This window comes from Cynoglossus semilaevis, chromosome 3 (assembly GCF_000523025.1).
Source record: "Cynoglossus semilaevis isolate Cse_v1.0 chromosome 3, Cse_v1.0, whole genome shotgun sequence".
NCBI classification, from domain to species: domain Eukaryota; kingdom Metazoa; phylum Chordata; class Actinopteri; order Pleuronectiformes; family Cynoglossidae; genus Cynoglossus; species Cynoglossus semilaevis.
Genome location: NC_024309.1, coordinates 1302732 through 1326703, shown reverse-complemented (window position 1 = coordinate 1326703; position 23972 = coordinate 1302732).

Sequence of the window (23972 nt, the reverse complement as noted above, 5' to 3'; positions counted from 1 at the left end):
CTGAAAAGCTGTTTGAGAAGGATATCAAGGGGACTAAACTTCTTAGGCAAGGTATTACTCACTCTCTCTCTCTCTCTCTCTTTCCTTATTAGTGCTAATAACAATAGACTAACAACTAATTGCTACAGAAACATACACACACAGTTTCTAATTGCTACAGAAACATACACACACACACACATTATAGTATATGAGGATTCCTGTGATATAAAATAAAATGTGGTTTTAATTATGAGTTCTTGCCTTTGAGACAGACGATAAAGTAGTGGCTAATGGCGGCAAGTGCGGAGGAGGAGGAGGGAGGGAGGAAGGGAGAAAAGAGAGTTAACCCGTACGTAGACACTTGATTGCATAGCGTACCTACAATTTCATGTTTTATTTACATAGTCATCATGCGTTACCATCCTTACCACTCACTCATTACTATTACAAAGAATAATGCACAAAATAGAGAGGAAATCACATAGATAACGCAAACACAATATGGGAAACTCACAGGAAATGCATACAGAAGTCGACGAACACGTGACGTGAATAAGTGAAGCAACGTGGGCTCGGAAAGCTAGCATTGACATCTGTAAGCGTGCTCGTATCTCAAATCTTTACTCATATCTCAAAGCGAGAAGGCGTGCTCTTATCTTGGAATACTCGTATGTCGGAACGCTCGAATTTCAAAGTATATTACATATATAGTGATACAGTGTATATATATATATATATTTATATATACATATCTTGAGTTACTTGAGTAAATAACTCGCTGTATGAGACAATATGATTCAGTACTTACTGTAATTATATTTGGCCCATGAGGTCATATCAAATGTGTTGCTCCGAGTTCTACATTACATATCTGGAGAGAAGGGGAAACACACTCAATTGCCAATTTTCTTTAGAACAACAGCTTGTTCTAATGCCAATCTAGTTATGACAGCAATATAAATAATAAAAACATTGACCACTAAGCAAGTAGAGCCGCTCAGCCGCACAACTACATGACTCAACATCAACACACTTGATAAAATGTAGAGAATGAAAGCAGGGCTGGGCAGCAGTCCAACCAGGCAGTTGGATGTGACGATAAGCTAGTACGGACACGTGCTGACACACCTCCGTGGCCTTTCGAATAAAAAAAACAATTCATCTTAACTGCCTACCTTGTGCTTCGAGTCCCATCATCAAACATCCCACTGCCCTGTTGTTACACTGGTTCTCTGCCTGTGCCTTTTGTAGCTCCCTTACTCTTCACTGTACTATGTGTGCAGCAGGTCAGCCGTTAATTCCCATGGAGTGTCACCGTACCTGCTGTTCAAGCCACAGAGGTAAATCACACTGTTGGTTTAAAAGAACGAGCTCTGCTGCTGTTTCATTCTTTACCTGCTTAGCACACAAGTTGCTCAAGACTGTACTGTTGTCTGAAAGACATTTGCCTTTGCAACACTGCCTAAACTTAACTGGCAAGAACAAGTGGGAAAGGAAAACTATCTTGTTCAGAACAAGTTTCAGAAGTTTCCCGAGACTTTTTTATGTGAATGAGGTGGCAGGCTAATCTGGAGAGCGGAGTGGAGAACTAAATAATGGCGTCTGGTTCTGAATCCAAAGCCAAATCAGATGTATTGTCACCGAGGTCCGAAGTGGTTAAATCTCAAAGCAGGGGTCTCAAATTCAATTGAAATTTAAATGCCAAAACCTAACAGCAGTGGACTGAATTACTAAAAAGGACGTCTAGTGGCAGGCCGCATTTGGGTGGTTCGTGAGCCAGAAGTGGCCTACGAGCTAAAATTTTGATTTTAAAGATTAAGTGTGAAGTAGTTTTGGCCCCGATACAACTTGTTGTATCTGATACCATTACCAACACTGCAACTAAGAGTATCTGCCAATACAGATATTAGTACCTTCTTTTCTCCTCCAGCATACCCATGGCTGCCATTAATGATGCGATAGGGTCCCTCTTCACGGCCTGTCATACAAAGTTAAGTTGATCATTTGGGCTTAGGTATCAGTCTGTAGTTGTTTTTTTATGTTGGCTATTTTGACCAATTCTGACCAATATTGGACTTATCCTGATCCTGAGTATTGATTCCAGCCATCCTTAATACTGACATCTGGTTGTGCACTACATGGGGCTCGTAGGCTAGAAGTGACCCCATGGGCAAATAATTTGATACCTCCGTCTTAAAGTAAGATCTGTGTCTGAATATACTGTAGCAGTATAGAAATATTAGTAATATTTAAGGTACCCAAAATTTACTTGTGTCCACAAATTTGTATGAAAATGAATACCATTCTCACCGATGACCTCTACCGTTAATTTAAGATGAATTCAAAACAAGCATTGCTCATATATTTTATTTATTCACACTACCACAATATGGACCATGAATTGCCCATTCTCAACAGCTGTTTTCTGCCTATTGACAGCTCCTTCATGCATATGCGCCTGAACCTTAGCGCGTACACGGTAATACTGACAGCAAAAGCTCCTCTGCCCGACTGATCGATCCAGAAAAGTGAGACTAATCTTTAGTCCATATGAACAGATATCACATTAATGTGCAATGGGTGGGGTTGAGGGGTCTCCCTGCCTACTCTGAAGCTAGACATTTAAATTGTTTTATTTTTTTCCCCCTACATTTTCACCATTTTAACCATACTCTATATAGCTTAGCAAAGTCACACTTAAATAGAAATCTGCTTCTTCCTTCACTCTTTAAAAATAACCCACTTCCATCCCCCACCCCATCCTCCCAGTAGCTGCCCCAGACAGCTGCTTCCTTGCTTGAACATCAATTTCATTATTTGGTCTCGTTTGCCCACGCCATACCAAATCCCACAACAATTATGACAAAGATCAAGTGCCCACAGGGGCAATTCTGCCAATGACAAGTGGCCAATAAGGCCACTCGTGTACAGTTATGTGACAGTTTAGTGCTACTGCCGCAGGATAATAATGTGCTATTGGCTTTCCATCAATGTCCACAGGACACTCTGGGCTGTTTTTTTTTTTTTTTTCTTGGTTCCTTTTCCTTTGTGTTGTCTGTTGACTACATATTTCCTCAATCCAAATTACTGTGTTAATAAAGAAAAATGATAAATTCTAAGCAGAGCTTAAAATCACATATTATATTGAAAATGAAACAAACAAACAAACAAACAAACAAACAAACAAAACAAAACAAAACAAAAAAAAAACAAAGATAATAAAAGTATATGTAGTATAGTATACCTAGTTTTAATTGACTCACAATTCCCTTTACTCATGGTAAAACCTGGGCCTGTTTAGAACACTAGGCTGATACTTAGGAATTGAAGAAAGATACAGACAAAAAATCTTTAACAGCTGTGTCTCTCTTTTTTATGTTTGTTCTAGTTTTTCTTTTTTCCACCACCTATCAGAAGAGTTTATATATTTTCTGCCTCTCACTGTCACAATGACCAGGGGTTTCCAAACTTTTCCATGCCAAGGCCTGCCAAACTTTACAACAGCATTAGCTTCTGGCCAGGGAACCCCTTTTGCAAATCTACAGGCAATTGTAAAATGTACGTAAAGAAACATCAACTTTTAGAATGTCTTTTTGCTACTTTTACTTCACTATACAACACTTATTACAATTGTTCAGGATAAGAAAATGATTCACGAGCCTGTCTGCATGTTTTTAATTTTCTTGTTGCATTTTGGGCATTTCTTACAACGCTGTATCTTAAGCTGATGCTACAGTTGTACGTTGTACTCGTGATGTCCAAGTGATCTCACTGCGGTTGATGAGCATGAGTCTGTCTGCTGATGATAGGTCTCCTCTGCAATTTTATAAAAAAAAATGCAATTCTGTGTTTGATGACATGACCAATCTGTGAAGAACTCCTATACACTGTTGTATTTCTGATATTCGAAAGATTTCAATCGCGAAAGAACAGCCAGTTGGACCTCCCTGTATCACAATTGTCCTTTCTTGCATATTTTGGGCACGGGCCCAGCTGGAATTACTTATTATTGAACGCTACAGTGATTTATGGTCGGAATGGACAGCTGGTCTCTTTGGGTGATTTCTTTAAACGTATTTATTTTGTTTCAGCTTGTTTCGTCCGTATATTGACTTCTCACTGTTTGAGGTAAGTGATGGCCGCAGGGCCTATGGAGCATTTTGGTATTAAATGTCAACCAACATTAAAGTAAAACATGTTTGATTTGTCAAAAAAGTTTTCTTCCTTCTTTGCATGGTTTCACATCTCCTTGTCTGTCTTCCCATTATTTTCTACTCTTTTCCTGCTACTCTTTCTTGAACCAAAAGGGTTCATGCAAGGTATGTTTAAATACAGTTGGCTCTACAGTGTTTGAGATAATACAGTGTATAAGTCAGATTGTATTATTGTGGTTTTATTTTGCAGTGCAATCTCTCAGGAAGAATGCAGTTAAAAGTTTATTGTTCAGTGGGTAAATAGAAAGTAGGAAGTGTTTATCGGGGGTCCAGAAATGATTATGAGGTTTGTAAAAATTGTAGGGGTCAACAACTTGAAGAGTTGCTGAAAAAGGGTACACCTACTGTAAAATATTGTACTGCAACTGCAAGGTTAATGGCCACCTGATACCTTAATGTTAGGGTAGTTGAGTAGGGGTTATCCTTCTTAATGCTGTATGTGCCTAACATTTAGAAAACAGCGTTTTTTATTTTTTATTTTGTCTTACCACTTGCTAGAGTGTAGCTAGGTAATATCGGAAACTTGTGAAACGTGTTGTATGGTGCGCCCCCTAGTGGCCCTTCTTTGGAAACCACTGCCTCATGTACATATCATATATTGTAAAATAAAGCCTATACCGTTGGCTTAACTGCATGGAAAAAGTCTAGTACAAGATAAATTTAAGTCAGTCATCTTATTAAAACTCAACTTACAAAAAGTATGAACAAAAGAAAAATAAAGAACTAATTCCCCTTTTTTTTATATTGTGCAGTAAGATGCACACAGTAAACCAGGGCTTTGAAGGCGTCTTAGATAAAGGATGTCATTCTGTCACAGGGCTTAAATATCAGGAGTTGACTTTGGAGATTACCTTACGGGGGCATTTGCATACAGACACTTCTCCTAGAATCGATCGGGCACAGAGCTCTCACTCTGCCGCCTCGCTTCATCGAACTTCGCTGAAATTTTCATAAGGCAGAAGTCACTTGTCTTCCACAAGACAGAGAAACGTGGCAGTAACTGCAGCGCTGTGCGCCCCGTACGTGTAATGACTGCAATGCCCTGCCTCGACATGAGTGAATGTTTTATCATCAAACCAGCTCAATACTTTGAGCTGCTCATGTTCTTTAATAAATTATATAGTACGCAGACATCTGCTAATTAATGTAACATCTCTTAACATAAAACTTTGATCAATAGGTTTTTTTTTATTCCAACTGTTAACAGAAGTCAGTCAGCTATCCTTGGTAGTTTTTGAAGCACCAGTCGTCGGCTCTGTTGTGTTTACCCCAAGGATACACAGGATGATCTTTTTTTATGTAAAATACGATGTTCATTGTGAGTGTTTTGAATCTTTATCAAAACAGATGAAATGAAAAATTAATTGTTGTTTCTCTTGTGACAGAAATACAGCTTGCATCACACATGTTAAACTCAAGGCCTCGAGGACAAACGTGGCCCACCGAGTGATTTTGTATGGCCCTGGGGAGCTTAAAAAGCATTTAATAAAGTCTATGCTGCAGAGTTGCTTAATCTTTTTTCTTTTTCTATATCACATAGCAATAAACAATATTTGGTACTTGAACACTAAATAATGCGTTATAGTGGAGTTAAATCTATACAGTCTTCCATTTACAACAGTCCTTTCAAGGGGAACTGTATTGCTGATGTGGCCCCCTGGTGAAAATGAGTTTGACACCCGTGGCTTACGCTGTCATTGTAACTCTGTTTTGCCCTGTCCTTCAATTGTCCTACACGCTAGTCTCTGTCGATGGTGTTTTGTCCTGTTTCCTTGTTTTATGTATTCTCTTTACCCAGTGGTTCCCAACATTTTTTGATTTGTAATCCACAAATATCTGGTGACCCTAGAGACTTTCTTTTTTCCTTTTTAGAATTAGTTTTTGATCACATTTGTTTCTTGTTTGTACTCTACTGACTGCAAGTTTTTGCCTAGACAGGTTGAAGCACGGCAGCTCAAGTAGCTGTCACTTATGCAGTCATGTGATCGCAGCCGTGAATCAAGATGCACAAGCTCAGATATTTTTATGTATTGAAAATCTATTGCAATAGTGACAGCAACATACTGTGCTCATTGACCGATATCACAAGGACAGTTTGTTACTAATGACTCACTTAATCACAAAATTTCCATAAATAAAATATAAATAAATAAAAATATTGAATGGGTAATACGTTTTTTCTTACTAAAGACATGTTTTCATTGAATACTGAATATATTTTTACATTATTATATTGCAATATAAATAAAGACATGCTGCATCTAATACTGCCTCTGCAACAGACACAGGCTGCCACAAGAGGCACCACTAAGTACATGGTTGCAACTCACAGGCACAGATGTGTTTGACAAAAACATTGATATGTTGCTTAATTTTTATAAAATTGCTTAATTTCCTAGATTTATTTTTGTTATGCAGCAGACAAAGACAAAAGACAAGTCTAAATATTTGATGCCGATGAGTCTTTCGCTTTTGTTGTATGCAGTTGAAAAGATCTGTGAGTCTGTAAGTCTTTAGAAAAAGCCAGCCTACACATGTAAACAGAGTGTAGGCTACCAAAAAATACGGAAAATATTGCAAATAAATAATAATTCGTTTATGTTTAAATATTGATGAATGCCAGCTGGGAAAAAATGATGAGCTTTGAATCTGCAGGGCTTATCAATAATACAGCCTTCTACTTGGTCATGACTAGGCTTTATAACACTCAAGCTCTGATGAAGTTAGCAAACAGGAAGTATTAGTCAGAGTTTTCAGGAAATCAGATGGAAAGGAAACTGAACTTTACCGGAATTTTGAGCTTGACGACAACTAGGGCATGGGCGACTTGTTGATGAATCTGACAGTAAAGTCGAAGTTGAGTCGACGAGTAATTCATGATTATATTGACAGAGAAGGAACTACAAAGACAAACACGTCCACCAATAATCATAAAGCTCTCAATACACTAGTTTCATAGCTTTTGCTAATATGGAGAACACAGCAGTCAGCTCCCAATGAGATGTTTGAATTTCAGGTCACTTTTTTTCCCCTCATGTGACAGTTTCGTCCTTGAGGACAGACTGACTGCAAGGACATCCTCTGATCATGTAGTTGTCCAGGTATACATAAGAAGTCAGTTTGATGTATTCTGTGTTCTTGTGTAAATAGTATTCTGTGTAGTTACCGCCCATTTTTTTAGAAGCAATTATGACTATGGTCCAAAAAGTTGTAAGTTGTAAGCAACTAGACTTCTTCTTGGAGCTTGAAAGATGTTTTGTTCCTCAACTGAGAAACTTCATCAGTTTCTGAGAAGAAGACCAGTCTTTGGATAACACGACCTGCATGAATGAGAATTTTCACAGACATTATGACTATGGGTTAAATCAATAATAGAATATCAGCGTAAGCCAGTCATGGGTTAAGAGCGTGTAAGCTAACAGAAGAGAAAACACTTTTTGACTCCTCACAGATGACCACAACTTTTTCCACATATGTTGACATGGTTGGTTTTTCTGTTAATGTCCTGCTGGCTACTATTAGTTACAGCAGCATGTTGACTTGTGGTGAGAGACTCAGCCCCCCACTAGGTCTCTCACCTAGATCCCAAATCCAAGTAGGTAGGTTGTTATGTCTTATGTTTTTTTTTTACCAGACCAAAACAACCCTCTTCCCTGGTTCATAATTTCTTACTTTCATCTCTTTTCATTTGTGAGGGTTAAAGAAGGTGCAGCACCGTTATGTATTTAAAATGAACAAAGACAAATACAGAAAGGTAAAAATACATGCTGACAAGACTGTCCTCCAGCTGTAGTGCCACTCAAATTTCAAGGCTCCGGTGCAGCTCTGAGTTGAGAGACATTCTTCTCCCCATTAATCATGAACTAGAAAGAGCAGGAACTTCAAGACTACGTGAATCCATTCTCCTCTAATTACTTCCAAGGTTTCAAAGAGAGAGTCCTTAGTGGAATCTCAGAACATCCTGCTGATGATCCAAAAAAAGTTTGATAAACACACTTGCACCCTTGAAAGTATGGCCTGGTGCTCCTGCTGTTCTTTTTTTGTTTGTTTTTTCGATTATTTGACTTTCTCAATTTATGTTTATTCATAGTTTTTGGTAGTCACCTTGAATGGAAAGCCCTCTCTAACATTGCTGCTGGATAATTTCACTTAAGGCGACTAGCACGGCGGACTTTTGAAAGAACTGGCACTTGTGGAGAAGTTTTAATCCGTGTCACCCCTGTTGTTGTGGGTAATGTGCAGTGCCTTTCAAATAAAATGCATTTCAACAAGTTTGATTTAATTAGATCCTTCGTCTATGACAAAGTTGCTCACCCCCCCCCCCCCCCCCCCAAAACCCCCCCCCCCGGAGGTTAGGTTTACCCGTACTAAAAGTTGACTGAAACTGTAAAATTGTTAAAACACACTTCTCCTTTTTCCAATTTTAGATATGTAGATATATGGATAGACAGATGGGCAGATGGATAGATAAATGGATGGATGGGTGGACAGATAGACAGATGGATGAGCACAACTCCCCAAAAAAGAAACACTCTTCAAACTCTCTTCAAATGCTGTCCTACTGTTATCCGATTTATGGCTGAATCATGGCCAGATGCAGTCAAGAAAGCTCCAGACAATGGCAGCACCACCTGTGTGTGTGAGTGCGCTCTCAATTGCGGACTACAAAGATGCCCAGTACAGTTGCGGGATGGGCTGACTGACAGATTAGAGATGCTGAAAAAATGTTTACTGTTAGTACTTTATTTTGAAAACCGTGGTGGGTCGGCAATGGAAAACATTATAGTCTAATTTATGTATTTGACCAGATTTTAACTCAGCACTTCCTCACGCTGAAAGTTTCTAACACTTTCAGCGTGAGGAAGCCTCATCAATAAGATATAATAGTAGATTTACGTGTCACTTATTCATCGCATTGTGGATTTTCATGCCTCGTGCAAGACAAATAGATCCTAAGCACGTACACGCATGTACAAATGCAAATTTATAACCGCACACACAGGCAGGCACGCACTGTAAACAGTGTCTCCAGGCACTTGAGATGTTAAGAGAATATCAGAGTATGAGAACAGCACACTCTGCTCTTCTCTCTCTGATTGTCTCTTCAGACCTCTTGTCCCTTGATGGTCCACAAATACTCTCATGCCTGTCTGATCTCCTTGTGACCTTTTCAAAGTTATACATTGAAAATGAGATTCTTTCCCTTCAGGAATGTACCATTTGAGCTCAATCCCATAACCGAGAAGACACTTTTCCACCACGGTAAGGATTTTGAAATGCCTACTGAGACGTTCCCTGTGTGATTTCTTTTTTTTTTCACCTCCTCTCTCTCACAACATTTCTTCTGCTGCTCTGTTTTTTTTAATACTCATTCCACACTCCAGCTCTCACTCTACATCTAATATTCGGGCAAGATTTTCAATTTGTTGTATGACCTTTTCTTGGCTACATTCTTTGCCCGAGTGCAAATAGCATTGTGTTCCCAGGACTTTAATTCAGGCCGCAGGAAGAAAAGTCCATCCCAACTTTTCAACTACTATATCTCATCAACAGTGTCATTTTATTTTTGATATCTTGAAATTGCAGCTATTATCTACACGGTAATGCATTCTAAACCTAATAAACACTGGGTTTTGATTAATGCTGAGCATCTCTACGACTGCATAACTTAAATGTGTTTCAGCATTCTGCCCGCTGTGCAGTACCAATGGCACTTTCATTGTGCGAATGCAACTTGGATCATAAATAAGCTTGTTAATTTTTGCCACGCTGTTTGTGCTGACAAATTACCCGCTGTGTAAACATTGTCAACAGATGGCAAAATTACTCAAGCGAGGGTGTGTCTGATACTTCTGGGGGTGTAATGTTGGGCTGCGGCTGGCAATGGGATGCTAAGTGATGCAGGGTTCCATTCCTCTTTGCTCAGTCCTGGCAAACAGCTTCATACATCACGTTGACGTCTCCTTCGCAGACAGATGCGTGCAGCGGGAAAAGGCGGAACACATGCTACTATTGCCCTAGACGTATCCCGCCAAAACAAAGCCTACAATAGATATTCCTCAGTCCCCAAGCTTGACAGGCTTGGCAATAACCCTGGCTCCCTATGAGTATAAAATATGCGTGTGCTTCGTGGGAGTGTGTGTACACATGCTATCTTCCCCCCATGTGCCCCTATTTATCAGAATCCTATTGGATCATTTCATGTATTTTTTCCTTCTTTAATTACCAACTTTTTCAAAGCAAAGGCAGAAATCACACAAAGTCCATGTCATTACTCGGGTCCTAATTATCTTTAGCTATTTCTTCCTCTGTGTAGGCAGCTTCCTTTCATATTTTTTTTTTTTTTAAAAAAGGTCAGACATTTGACCTGATAATTAGACCTTGAGGATATGTGTGTGAAGCTAAATTTTATCTGCTACAGTACAACACAATGACACAGGCTTTTGCTTTCACTCCTGCATCTGCTTTTTTCCTGCCAGCTAAGCAGGGTTTTAGTTGAACAGGTTGAAGGTGGAGGCCTGGTTGGATTGAGTTAAAGAAATTAAATATTGAATGTGCAATAATGTTTTGTTCAGGAAAGTTAATTTATAATAGATTTTTTTTACTACTTTTTTTTTTAAGTTTTAATGGTCATTTAAAAAAAGTCTAATTTTCTGACTGAACTTCTGTACTAAATATGTACTTTTCAAAAGCAGGTGCAAATAATTTGGAAAAAATACTAAGAGTTCGTAGATTTGTAAACTTGGCATTTAAGTTGCCACACAAAATGCAAATTTGATTCTTTTGTCTCCTCAATTCAAGCTGACATCACAGTCATCACTGCTACTTATAAAGTACCAGAGCAGCGGGAAGAAAAGTGACACACACAAAGGGATCACAGGGTAGATGTTAATGAATCATGAATAATCATGAGTAAACATGATCCTGATGTATCATGATCAATCAAAGTCAATGTCCCTACATAGGACAAACTATTTCTCTTGTGAATTCCTAAGACAGAACAGAGTTCTGGGTTCGATTCCCAGAGGAACCACATGCTTGGCGCCTGCCGGGGGCCAGCCTGTTAACAGCAAATCTGCTGTCACCACAAGAATTTCCCAAATTGGGATCAATGAAGTTCTTTTTTAAACCCAAGATTCAGTACCAAAAACCTGACAAAAATGTATCTTTGCACAAGTGCATGACAGTACTCTCAAATCCTATATATATATATACATTTTCTATATAAAACCACATACAGGCAGGAGATGGAGCAGTGATGAACCAAGCCAAGGGGCCGTGTGCATCATGATTTGGCAGCTCACTGCCTTTATTTACGCAACCCATCCCCACAGGGGTTTAAATCAAAGACGCATTTGAGCCAGACATCTACTGTAGGGTGGACAAGAAACCTGAACATTAGCTCAACCCCCCTACTCCAACTATTCATTTCACTATGCTAATTTCTTCAGCAGCACAGTTGGAGTCCCAGCCAGGAGCAAAGATTATTGCTCAGGTTCAAGTTAATTTAAGACATAAGAGACCTTGTTTTCAAAAGAGCTGAAAAGGAGACGGAAAAGGTTGGGCCCTGAATAGAACCATGATTAGAAGTTCTCAGCAACAATAATTATCCGTTGTTTTTGACAGCGGCAAATGAGGGCTTGTCTCAGATTTGTTTCCCTCTTGCAGATGTGTGTTACATCCCATCATTCATTAGAACCATTCTTTTTCCAGGCAGAGCCTTTTCTTCTCATCATTTCATTATTCTGTAAAATGTGCTAAACAGCACTGCAGGAACGTTGACTATGAAGAAGGATGTACAGTACAAAGAAAATAGCAGAAATGAATGGTACAAATTTAAATGGTTCTTTTAGGAAAGGTGACCATTACAACTGAATTTTTTTAATAACTTTTTTTATACTTCAGAGACTTACTATACTAATTATTGGTCTTGTTTAAAAATGTACACATTTAGTTCAGAGCAAAAAAAATACAAATATTGTATGGCTCTCACAGAAATAAGTTTTAAAATGTGACTTTTTTGGCACGCTAAAAAGGTTACCGACCCCTGGTCTAAGGTAAAAATGATTACAGCTGTTGGTTTGATCCCTGGTCTTTTTGTATGGAGTTTGGTTGTTCTCGAGATGAGGTAAGACTTTAATTATCCCACACTGGGGAAATTCAGTTGTAACAGCAGCAGGATAGACACACAGTAGTAACAGGATTCGGAGTGTTTGAATTAAAAATTGTGTTCTCTGTAATGCTGCCATCTAGTGACTTCCACTTTGATATACAGCCGTTTATCCCCAAAACTATTTTAGGGCACACATCATTTAGAAACCCAGGAGTTGCTTTATCAGTTTCTAACATGGATTCTAACATGGCAGATCGACAGATTGCTGTGCTGGCACAGATGATGGGGGAAGTCGTCGCTATGCACCGGGACCAGGTGGAGGCCCACCGTGAGCAGCTGGCAGAGTTTTGCTCTAGCAGTTGGCCGGTGGCGTCTTCCTCCAACCCTACCATGACATTGGCCTCTTCGTCCCTCCAGAAGATAACACCAACTGATGATCCTCAGTCCTTCTTGGACGCAAGAAGGACGCAGTGGCGTACTGCTGGCCAGAGGATGAGTGGGTTGTCCACCTGCTTCCGCTGCTCTCCGGGGATGCTTTAGTTTTAGGAACCATTTGGCATTTCGTCGGCTATTTGGGTTTTGTTCCTAGTCATCGGGAAAATGCAGCGTAGGCCAGTAATTAGCACGGTCAGAAGGCACAGCGCTCCCCAGTGGTTAGTCCCACAGAGACAACACCTTGGGTGCTGCCTTTGACCAAGTGGCCAAAATTGATGAGCAACTGGTACGGCCGGGTACTACACTGTCATTTCCTCATTTTGTGATGATCAGGGACAGGTTGTAAAGAGTGTGCCAATTCATTCAGTAGGACAGTCCAAGCTGGGATAAGTGGCTAGACCCCCTGTTGTTTACAGTGTGGGAGGTGCCCCAGGCCTCCACGGGATTATTTCCCTTTGAACTGTTGTTCGGCAGAAAGCTGAGGGGCCTGTTGGACTAAGGGTGAAGTTGAGTATCAGGTGGAGTGCTCAGATAGAAGGGATGCACTTCTGGGCCCAGCCCACTTCCGTGCCTGGAGCAGTCCCAGTCGTTCGAGTGACTAAGATGGATGGGTCTGCTTGATTTGGTGTGGATTGCCGCAAGGTAAATGAAGTGTCACAATTTGATGCTTATCCAATGCCCCAGGTTGACGAACTCTTGGATCAGCTTGGAATAGCTCATTTTTTTTACACAATACGCAATAGTGCTTCAGATCTGGTCCAGTGGACAGAGCGGTGTCAGAGCTGAAGAGGGCTCTCTGCGGTAAGCCACTCCTATTAACACCTAATTTTGCTCTCCCTTTTATGTTGCAGGCTGGCGCGTCAAGCATGGGGCTGGGAGCAGTTTTGTTGGGCCAGAAAACAACACAATCAATGAAACAGCACAAACACAGATGTGTCTACACAACCAGGTATTTATATAGCTTTATGTATAGATTGTTAACCCTGTGAAAGTTTTTTATGAAATTTCACAGATGTATGTGATGGGAAACTATCTCAAACAGACTCCTCGGGACAGGGGCCAACACTGGAGGGCCAACTCCTCAGGACAGGACTCAGCTGTTCACATATACATCAAGGACAAAACACACTATTTTGAGGAAAACAGTGTTTACATTTTAACCAGGGAAGACAGATGGTTTGAGAGAGGGGTAAAAGAAGCATTTTTTGTCAACCTGGAAAAACCATCACTCAACAGTTGAGGTATTTTATTCACCTCTATCAGCCATGCTCTTTATTCAACATTACACTGTGACTGTCTGTGATTTTTAATGAACATGAACCTGTTGAAATTTTTTTCATTTAATTTAAGTTGAGGAAAATGCTGGGCATCAATCCCATTACCAATATGAAACCGACTTTGGTCAATTTAGTTAAGCACCTAAACCTTATCAGGTGTTAAACTATGAGCTTTTAAAACCTCCAATGTTGTCCATTGAGTATGGCCCAGCCTGTTGAGCCACTTTAGGAGTTTTATTTTGGTTAAACTTATAGTAACAGGTAGATTATTGTATGTCTGCCCCATTTTCTGAGGCAGTGCGGTCAATAGTTATTAAGCCTCCAACCGATAGAGCTTCATGTATACATTGTGGTGATGCTTCTGTTTTCATAGGCTATGGTTAAAGCAAACATTCATTTGTTGTTAAAAACTAACAGACAAAATCATATTCTTTATGGGAGAAAAATAATGTATATTTAAATTATAAAAAAAAGTGATGGATCTACATCAAAACATGTTGCAAAGCTTCATTATTTTTAAACATTTTCAACTAAAAGGAGACACCCGACAAAGACATGATAAAACCTAAAGCTTTGAGACACGTCTTGCATTTCAGACAAACAGACAGAAAATCACTTGAACGACGCCAGTAATAAATTGGCCAACAAGTCACATTACATTCCTGTGACACATGTTACAATTGGTCATGGCAGGAAGCAGACCCAAATGCAGTACTGCAGAGACTCTTTTCAAGGTCAGCAGGCTTATTCAAAGAGCAACAACAAGATCTCGCAAAAATAAAGCAGCAATTACAGGCATGTTCTTCACCAAACATCTTGGACTTTCTTCTAAACATGAATTGCTAGGAATACAAAAATCACAAACTGAGCAGTACACTCTTTACAAACAGACTCATGCCATCTTGACCAGAGCAGTGGTCAGACAGAGTGAGGGAGAGAGGTATTTATACCCAGGGCACCAGGTGACACGAGTGAGACTGATGACAGAGACACAGGTGAGTGTGATGACACTGATTACTCCACACAGCAGACAGCAGGAACAGGACACAGACAGATCTAATATCACAAACCAAAAACAAGGATGAGAATCTGTCACATCAGTATATTTGAACCAAATATGACACACGTGTTGCTGCACCTTGTTTCAATCTCCCTGACGTGCTGAAATTGAGCCCGTTTAGAAAAGCAAAACGCACCACAGTCCAATAGTTAATGGCAACAGCATCTCCTGTACAGCATGTCCCTGTATATTTACATTTATCATGGCAGAAATCTGGATTTGGAATGAAAACAAATGCCAATGTAAACAAAGCCGTCTTTTGTGTATAGCACAGCATGGTAACATATTTGTCCGCCTTGCTTGCCAACTAGTTACCATGCAAAATTTGTTGTAAAGTATAACACCGGAATGATTGAACAAGACTTTCTTAATAAATATATAGGATGGTGATGTTACCACGAAATTATGTAGGTGGTAGACGTCTAAAACAGAGGACCTCCTATAGTCACTTAAGTTTAATTGAAGGTGTGGAGCAAGGGTCGGGAACCAATAGCTCATGAGCTAGATGTTTTTTTTTTTATTATGACTGCATCTGGCGCTCAGATAAATCTTAGCCGGCATTTCTTAACACAATTAGTTATAAATAGTTCTGCTGATATTCAAGTAAAACATTACAGAAAACATAATGTCAAAACAATCTCTCATAAGCTCACTCTGTTCTCAAGATTTAGAATGTTTTTTTCTTGTGCTTAAATTCATCCCAAGATTTACTGCCTTCTTACCTGTGCTGTGTTACCATTTCTGTCTGCCACTTAAACGCAATGGCCCTGTTTCCAAGCCTGTTTAAACAGTCGGTGATGGGTGTGATATCAGCTTCAACTATGGCCCTGACATTTATATCCGATATTTTATCCACTGAAATTTCATTTCTACAAGAAGTGATGATGTTTCCTCAGTCCCCAGTGCTGTGTTTGCCCACAGAAGATATTTTTGACCCCAGCAGTGACACCGAGCTGCAGCAGCCCCAAGTACATCTTCATTATATCTATTCTGTGTTTGTAGAGGAGCAGTGTCTAGATTTTGTTCATTTAACGGAATACTGCGTAAATAATTTAGGAAAGGCTTTCAATGTTGAAGGCCGGAGATTGAACATAGAGCTCTGGCAAAAAAAAAAAAGCCTTTGCAAGCAAGTCTTTGTTGTTTTCTGAAATGCCACTTTCTGGTTAGACCAGTGTGAGGTCTATTTCCATAGGTATAAAAGGCACTGGTTCTGGTTTGTGACTCAGTTGCTCCTAGTTATTTGCAGATTTCCTGTGGTGCATGATATTCATGAGTAGCTAGGTTGTGTGAACAGTGTGAATATACCCAAAGACAAAATTAAAGTTTTTGTCTGGATGAATTTAGTTGTAAAAAAAATGGAAGTTAGCAAAAATGGTTGTGGTTAGCAAAACACAAGTATGATGTCAGCCATGTAGAACTACAAGTGTGCTAATAACCACCATATGTGGCTTTAGCTAGAAACAACTTCAAGATCAGAAAACAAAAAACAAAACAAAAAAAAATAAATAAATAAATAAATGTGAAAATAGCCAAAGCTAGTATAAAGTAAACCAACAAGAACTTTTTTTCCTAATAAGCAATGGTAATATTGGCAAAAAATAAATATGACGTTAGCTCTGTTATTTTAACTACAGCTTGTTTAGTCAAAAGCAAGGATGACGTTAGCCATGACCAACTGTAAAGGTTACTAATAACCTTTGTAAATTAAGCCCCATTTGTGTAATTGTATGATGTTAGTCAAAACCTTATGTTAAGTTAGCCAAAAGTACAATGAAGTTTCAACAAACCATTCTAAAAGTTAGCTAATTAACAATGATAGCATACCTTAAAACATGTATAGCATTGGCCAAAAACAAATATACAGTAAAGTTAGCTTATAACCTTAATTAGCCGTACAAAAATATGAAGTTACCCAAAAACAAACAGCAGACAATTTAGAGCAGATCGACATATTTTAGATATGATACAATTTTTGGTAGTTAAAGTCATGTCTGGTGTTTGTATTTCTGGTAATCTGTTATACCAAATCGATAAGTTAATTTCCAAGGTGCATAACAGAGTGAAATATAAATTAATAAACAATGATAAAAAAATCCACCCTACATGTTTTCCTGGTTCCGTTGTCAGAACACAGAACTCTAAGGTAATAAGCAAGTTTGTATGACATTATTAGTCCTGGAGATAACCACACTTCTAAATACGCTTTAAATAAACAGAACATCCCATGGGTTTTCTCTTTTTTTCCATTGAACACTTTCAGACTGTCATCGGAAATCTGTTGATTGGACCCTGCAGCGGATCTGACACATCAAGCAGCATCTATGCCACAATATAACAAGACACCAGGATAAACAAACAGCAGCAGCAGCCAGGATGTTGTTGTTCCAACAGTTCAATTATATTTGTTTTCCCCTTCCTCTAATTGAAGTCATTGAATTAGTATTCAGAGCAAGCTTAATTTACTAAATAATTGTGTTCATTTTTGTACATCATTTAAATTTTTTTACATGACAAAAAAAAAATGTCTTCAATTTTTGTTCTCTTAATTGTTTTTCTTGAAAAAAAAAAACTGATTAATAATTAAAACTTTAGTCGGTATCTGTTTAGTTGTGTATACACTATACCGTTGGGCCTCAACTTACTTTGGAATTATGTTCTTACAGCAGGGTGGAGCTCCATTTTCGCCGTACGTCTGAACTCACATACTGTGTATACAGTAAGTACCTACACTAACACAATGGTTACTGCATAATCCTGGGTCATAAAAACATCAGAAGAGTCTGAATTATGCTTGGAATCCACAATGAACGGCAAAGAGTTTCCAATAAAAGCAACACAAAGCAACGGAAGGGAACCAAATGTAGCACAATCCAACTGCGTACCACCAGCTACTGTAAACAAAGCTATCTTCTGCATATAGCACCTCGTGATAACTCTTGATATTTGTCCACTCCACTCACCTTAACGACGTATATCAGAATGATAGATTTTCTTTCTCCCTCAAGTTAGAAGGCCTTTCGCTTGGACGGAAAATTTGCAAGGGCTGCCACCGTACCTTAGTGAACATGTCCACGAAAGAAAAACATTAACAATTGTGCATGCAAGTCTCTGAACTTACCATTTTATTGACATCTATTTCTCTCTCACTGCTCAGCTGTTGCCATAGTTACTCAAAGCTGTCCTCTGATCTTCCCATGGAAGAGGTGGGCAAACCCGTGGCTCGTTACCATTCAGAGTTGAAGACAGAAACTGGCCTTGACGAACATTTCTTTGGAATACTCCAGCTGTGGTGAATCCTTGGAAATCTATCAACCAAATCGGGTTACTAAAATCACATGAACTCAATAAGGGAACACATTTATTTACATAAAAGTAGCACGATACTTCCACTATCAAGCCATATTAGTTTACATTGTGTTCCGTCAATCAAGTTATCAAGTAGTTTTCGTTGAGGCTCATTCCACTCATGCAAACCATACACAGGCAAAATAAATATACAATCTTCTGCGGCCGCAGTGCCATTATCTGCAGAGTGGCACACACACAAACACACACACAAACACACACACACACACACACAAACAGGAGGCAAATTCACGTTCCCTGTTGCATACTTTAATAAGGCAGGCTGCACATTCTGTCAACACACATTCAACACTCAGTACTCCTGGGCTGTCTTTTTTAATCAAAACACCCACTCGCTTACAGCAGAACAGAACATTTCATAACTACCTGTACACCGCCTCATGCTTCTCGGCTGTCAGCTTTAATGTACAGCTTTCTATTCACATGCTTAGACTCTGAGTTGACTGAGATTCTTACAGACTCAGTCAAGAACCTAGAAATTCTTCTTTCACCTTTCCAGTAATGGGTGCAGAGGGGTATGACATCACTTTTTCTTGTAGCATTGGTTTGCAAGTTCTCCAGTTGGTCCATCCTCTTGTCTCGTATACCACCTCGCTGGGCCAAATCCTCCCCTGCCAAAATTTTTGTCCACCAACACACCATTGAAACGCACCTGTTGCTGGGCCAAATCCTCATCTCACATGGCTTCTCTTAGTTCTATACGCTACACTATCTATGTGTCATCTGATTACACCGTCTCAACAGGAGTCTCAGATGGTCTCTGTTTCATATCTGCAGAAATGAAAGAAACCTGGGTGTCATGATTGATGATCAGCTGTCCTTTACAAAACTTCAAAACTTCACAGCTAACACCACATGCTAATGGCTATTAGCATGGCCAGGCCATCTCCATGCCAATGGCTACCTCCTTCCCGTTTGAAGACTCCCAGCTCATACAAGTGCAGAAAAAAATCACTCATCTGCTGGAGGATATTTGCCGGCTTTCCGAGGAACTTAAAAGAAAAGAACGTCTGATGGAATTACCATCGTGAACAGAATCCTGAACTACACTGACATTAGACATGAGCAGTCTTAACAGATTTTCTCTCTCTCAGTGGCCCTCCGTCACACGGTGTCCTAGGAACCCTCCGGCTCGTGGCCATCTTCCTGCTCTACTCCCCACCTGCAGCGTTCATAGACTACGGCAAAAGGCACCTCAGCACCTCGACAAGGATTGTCTTTCACAGACTCCTTGACCACTCCCCCTCTTCTGCTGGACAATGTGACGACTGTGGCTCCCGCCGACTTCTCCACGGTCTCCCAGTGACTCACAGTCATTCAGCCAGTACCCTAAGTCATCAGCTTTCTTCCTGGTCCAAAATTCTTGTCTCACGACACACCAACACACCATTGAAACGCACCTGTTTAAAGTTTACATCTAGAGAAAACTGGATGCAAGAAAAGCAAGAAAGTGAGAGAGACTGCCCTCACCTGAGAAACAAGTAGCAAGGAAACAAACACAAGTTCAAGTTCAAACTTTTTAACAAAAAAACCAAAGACAAGACACTTACACTGAGTGTGGCTCAAACAGAGCTGCCCTCAGCAACTGGCCTTTTATGCTGGGAACCATCAGCTGCACCAATTAACTCATGCCATCCACCTGGACCTAAAAAGGGAAACACATAAATCCTGTGGAGATCTAGCATCACAACAAACTGTTCTCATTCTTGCCACCTTATTAGAGGGAACAAAGTACTTGTTTCGCATGGCGTACGTGACTGTTGGATACGTGGGTGTTTAGTTTTTGGGATATTCATAGAAGCCATAGGTTAGTTATCCTGACTGAACATAAACCCCAAACAAGGCAGGGAATGGGGTGAATGGTGATAGTGAAACTAGTGCTACACCAAAGAAATCTTTTTTTGTTATGAGTTCATGTCTTTTATGGATTATGAATAATTATGGATTTTTTTAAAATATAAATACAATCAAGGAGTGGGGACATCATGATAGCAATTCAAAGAAACATAGAACTTGACCATAGGTAACAGACCTCACGAAGTGGAGCTTAGGATCAGGTGGCCCAGATTCAGTTAAAAACTATTATCATTTATCATTATTATTATTTTCATTTTATTCCTGATATGTCATCTATATAAACACATATATATGAACACTCATATATTGTATAGGTATATATAACTATATATATATAGTTATATATAACTACATATATTATTGTTATTATTATATAATATTATTTAAGGATTTTTACCTGAACAGCTCCATTCCCAGTACAAGATTTTGATTTTTTTTTTTTAAAAAATACAGACAGCCTCATCAAAAACTAGAAGCTAATCCAGGAAGCACTTAAAGTTCCTGTCGGAATCTCCTGCAAATTAGAGTATTCACCTCCGTTAACCAGAAGGCATATTGATGGATTTTCACTACAGGGAAGTATTTTTTACTTGAGATTTATTCTAGGTGTAAGGCACAAAAACTCCAACTGAGAAAATCTGAAATCTAATAAGAAATTCAAACCCTGAAGCAGAAATGGAACCAGATTCAAGAAAACTGTACACCTGCAGGACATGTCGCCTTTATCACGCTTTTTCTTCTTTCTTGTGCCAAATCCTTCCTAGTTGTTATTTATTATACCACAACCTTGCCTATTGTTGTCATCAAACAATACATAATATCTAGTCTTTCTCCTATACATTCAGTTCTAGCGTATGCATGTGTTCCGATCCAACCAAGTGTATGTACATATATAAATATTAATATATACATATATATATATATATTTCTTTACCGATGTGCATTTTACGTATATAAGAATGAGACTAGGGCTTGATAGGATAAAAGGCATTCGGGTTTATATCGCATTTGCACTTCTAATATATGTCTAATAAATGTATTTTGTCTAAAAAAAACCCAAAATGTATAAAAAACATATATAAAATATATGTACATTTTAATTTATCACAGTAACTATAACCAAAATTACATGTTTTTTTTTTTGTTTGTTTTTTTAAATACTAATATAAATGTGAATGTGGTCCTGAGTCTACCTAAGTCTATTTGCAAACATCTGCTTGCCAGGTCTTTATAAGCTGTGAGCATTCAGGGAATTTCTGCATTGATGGGTCCACAAAAACACACTCTCATTCCTTCAGGCTCTTTGTAGGACAAAACAATCAAGCAGAGTTAGAAAGTCACACGGTACATTACAGTGACAGATTCCTGTGAGCTCAATAAAGACCTTTACATCAATGCCACTTTCAATTGATTACTTTTAATGAGTGCGAATAAATAATGCAGTGCTCCTCAGTGCACACTCCTCCAAACTCAAGAAAACTTTAATCCTTTGCCTCGGTAATAACGTGTTCCACACGGCTTGTTAGCATTTTTTTAACAATCTGAATACTTTCTGTAGCATATGTATTGCATATGCTATGAGCTGAGATTTTGATTTGAGATGTATATAAATATTTAAAAAATAAAATATTATTCAAAATATTACTAACTTTTTTCACATCTGAAGTTAGTTGTTTTTATTTTCAATATTAAATATGTCAATCCTCATAATAATACTATAATAATAATATTAATAATAATTTCAAAGATTTTTTGATTTTATATACACTTTATATATATATATATATCTGGCATTGGCTAGAATTTTTGAAACAGTGAGGATGTTCTAAGAATTTTGTTTTAATGCAATGCATTATGCAATGATAGTGGCATCTATTTTCTATTTGTAAATATTTTTTTATTTAACTTGAAATGCTTCTTTTGCAATCTTCTGGTAGATCCTGATCTACCCATTGGGCATCACCATTTAAAAATAGCATGAAAAGTTAAAAAAAAACCCTTTGTACTACAACCAAACCTTGTAGCACCAGGGTTCGTGTGAGTCAATTCTGAAAAGGTCATTTCTAACAGTTCTGGAAGGCACCGATCAAGGAGGGATTACCAGCTGGACAGAGCCGACAAGTGACTCTCAGTGGGCTCATACAATAAACCCAGGCTAATCGTGTGTTAAATTGGGTTGTTATATTTGACTGATTGTTATTTTATTTCAGTGCATAAGTCCCCGTGACCTCAAAGTGGCTTGGCTTTGAAAACAAGTGTCCTGTCTCAGTGTCTGGCATTTATATGTTTATATTTATATTGGGTCACAAGGTGGAAAATGTTAGCAGAACGCTTGCCTGTACAGCAAGAAGATCGCTGGTTTCCATACCCGGTTGAGCTAGATAAACATTCTTTTGTGTCTTAAAGTTATGTACATACTAAGGGGAACAGAGTTGCAGAGTTTTGTTTTTTTTTTTTTGGGGGGGGGTCCACCTAGTTTAGTGTGAGCGGTGAAAGGTGACATGTTTTTTTTTTGTAATAATAATAAATATGTTTTTGTGTGATTGACTTCCTGCTTATGTCCAATATTATTACTAGTTGAAATTAGGTGATAATGGGAGATAATAATAACTCTCTCTGAACTTTAGGCCACAGAGCTCCCTGCAGTTTCATGGTACTGCATGATCTCCATGTCTTCTGACACGAAATGTCAAGAGTCCCCGTTGTGAAGGGTATAGCACTGATCTTGTGTTTACTCTGTATTTATGTTTATTTTATAAATAAATATAAAACTTAATTCAAGTCAAACTCATCCACACACTTGCAGCAGATTTAACATTAACACTTGCCCTATACTACAACAATATTATAGGCACAGCTAAATCCCTGCTTGTTAATGTTAATGTCATCTTTTAATACATTTATATATATGTATATATGTAGATACCTATCAGATACATCACATATGTGCTATATCTTGTGATATATATCATATAAATAATATATGTCACATATCATGTATATGTGTGTGTCATATATCATACATAATATAATAATATAATATATGTTATATATATTGTCATTGACATTATAATGTCACAAGGACAAGGAGTTCACTTTCCTTCCTTCCTGTAGCTATCTTATATAAAAATAGTGGTAACAATTGAATTTTGTTTTGTATTTACATATGAAAAATCAATATGTGGCTACAGATAGCCTTTAAAACCTTTTCAAAAATTTACAATGTATCGTCTATATATTTCTACTCTGCACCCTCCCTTCCATTGTATATTTTCCCGCCTACTTGCCTACAACTAGAACATTCTGCAATGCTGGTGCTGCTGGTGAAAGCTTTCCTGTTGAGCAGTGGGAGAGGCAAGCAGCCAAGCTACTCACCATGCTGTGTTGTTCACTTTCTGTAAACATCTGCTGCTTGCATGCCGCTTAAGTGATTCAATGACAGGGTCTTCATTTATCCTTGACAACAATTGACTTCTCTGTGGCTCTTTATAATGTTCTTTATTGTTTGGTCACGTTTTAATGTAATATGTGCTTGTAATATAAACATAAACATTTTTCTGGACTGTTTTTTTTTTTGAGCAGGAAGCTCAACTCAGATGAGCTGAAATATCTTAGAATAAGTTGTTTTGTTTGCTATAAATATTGATTAATATTAAAATGCCACATGA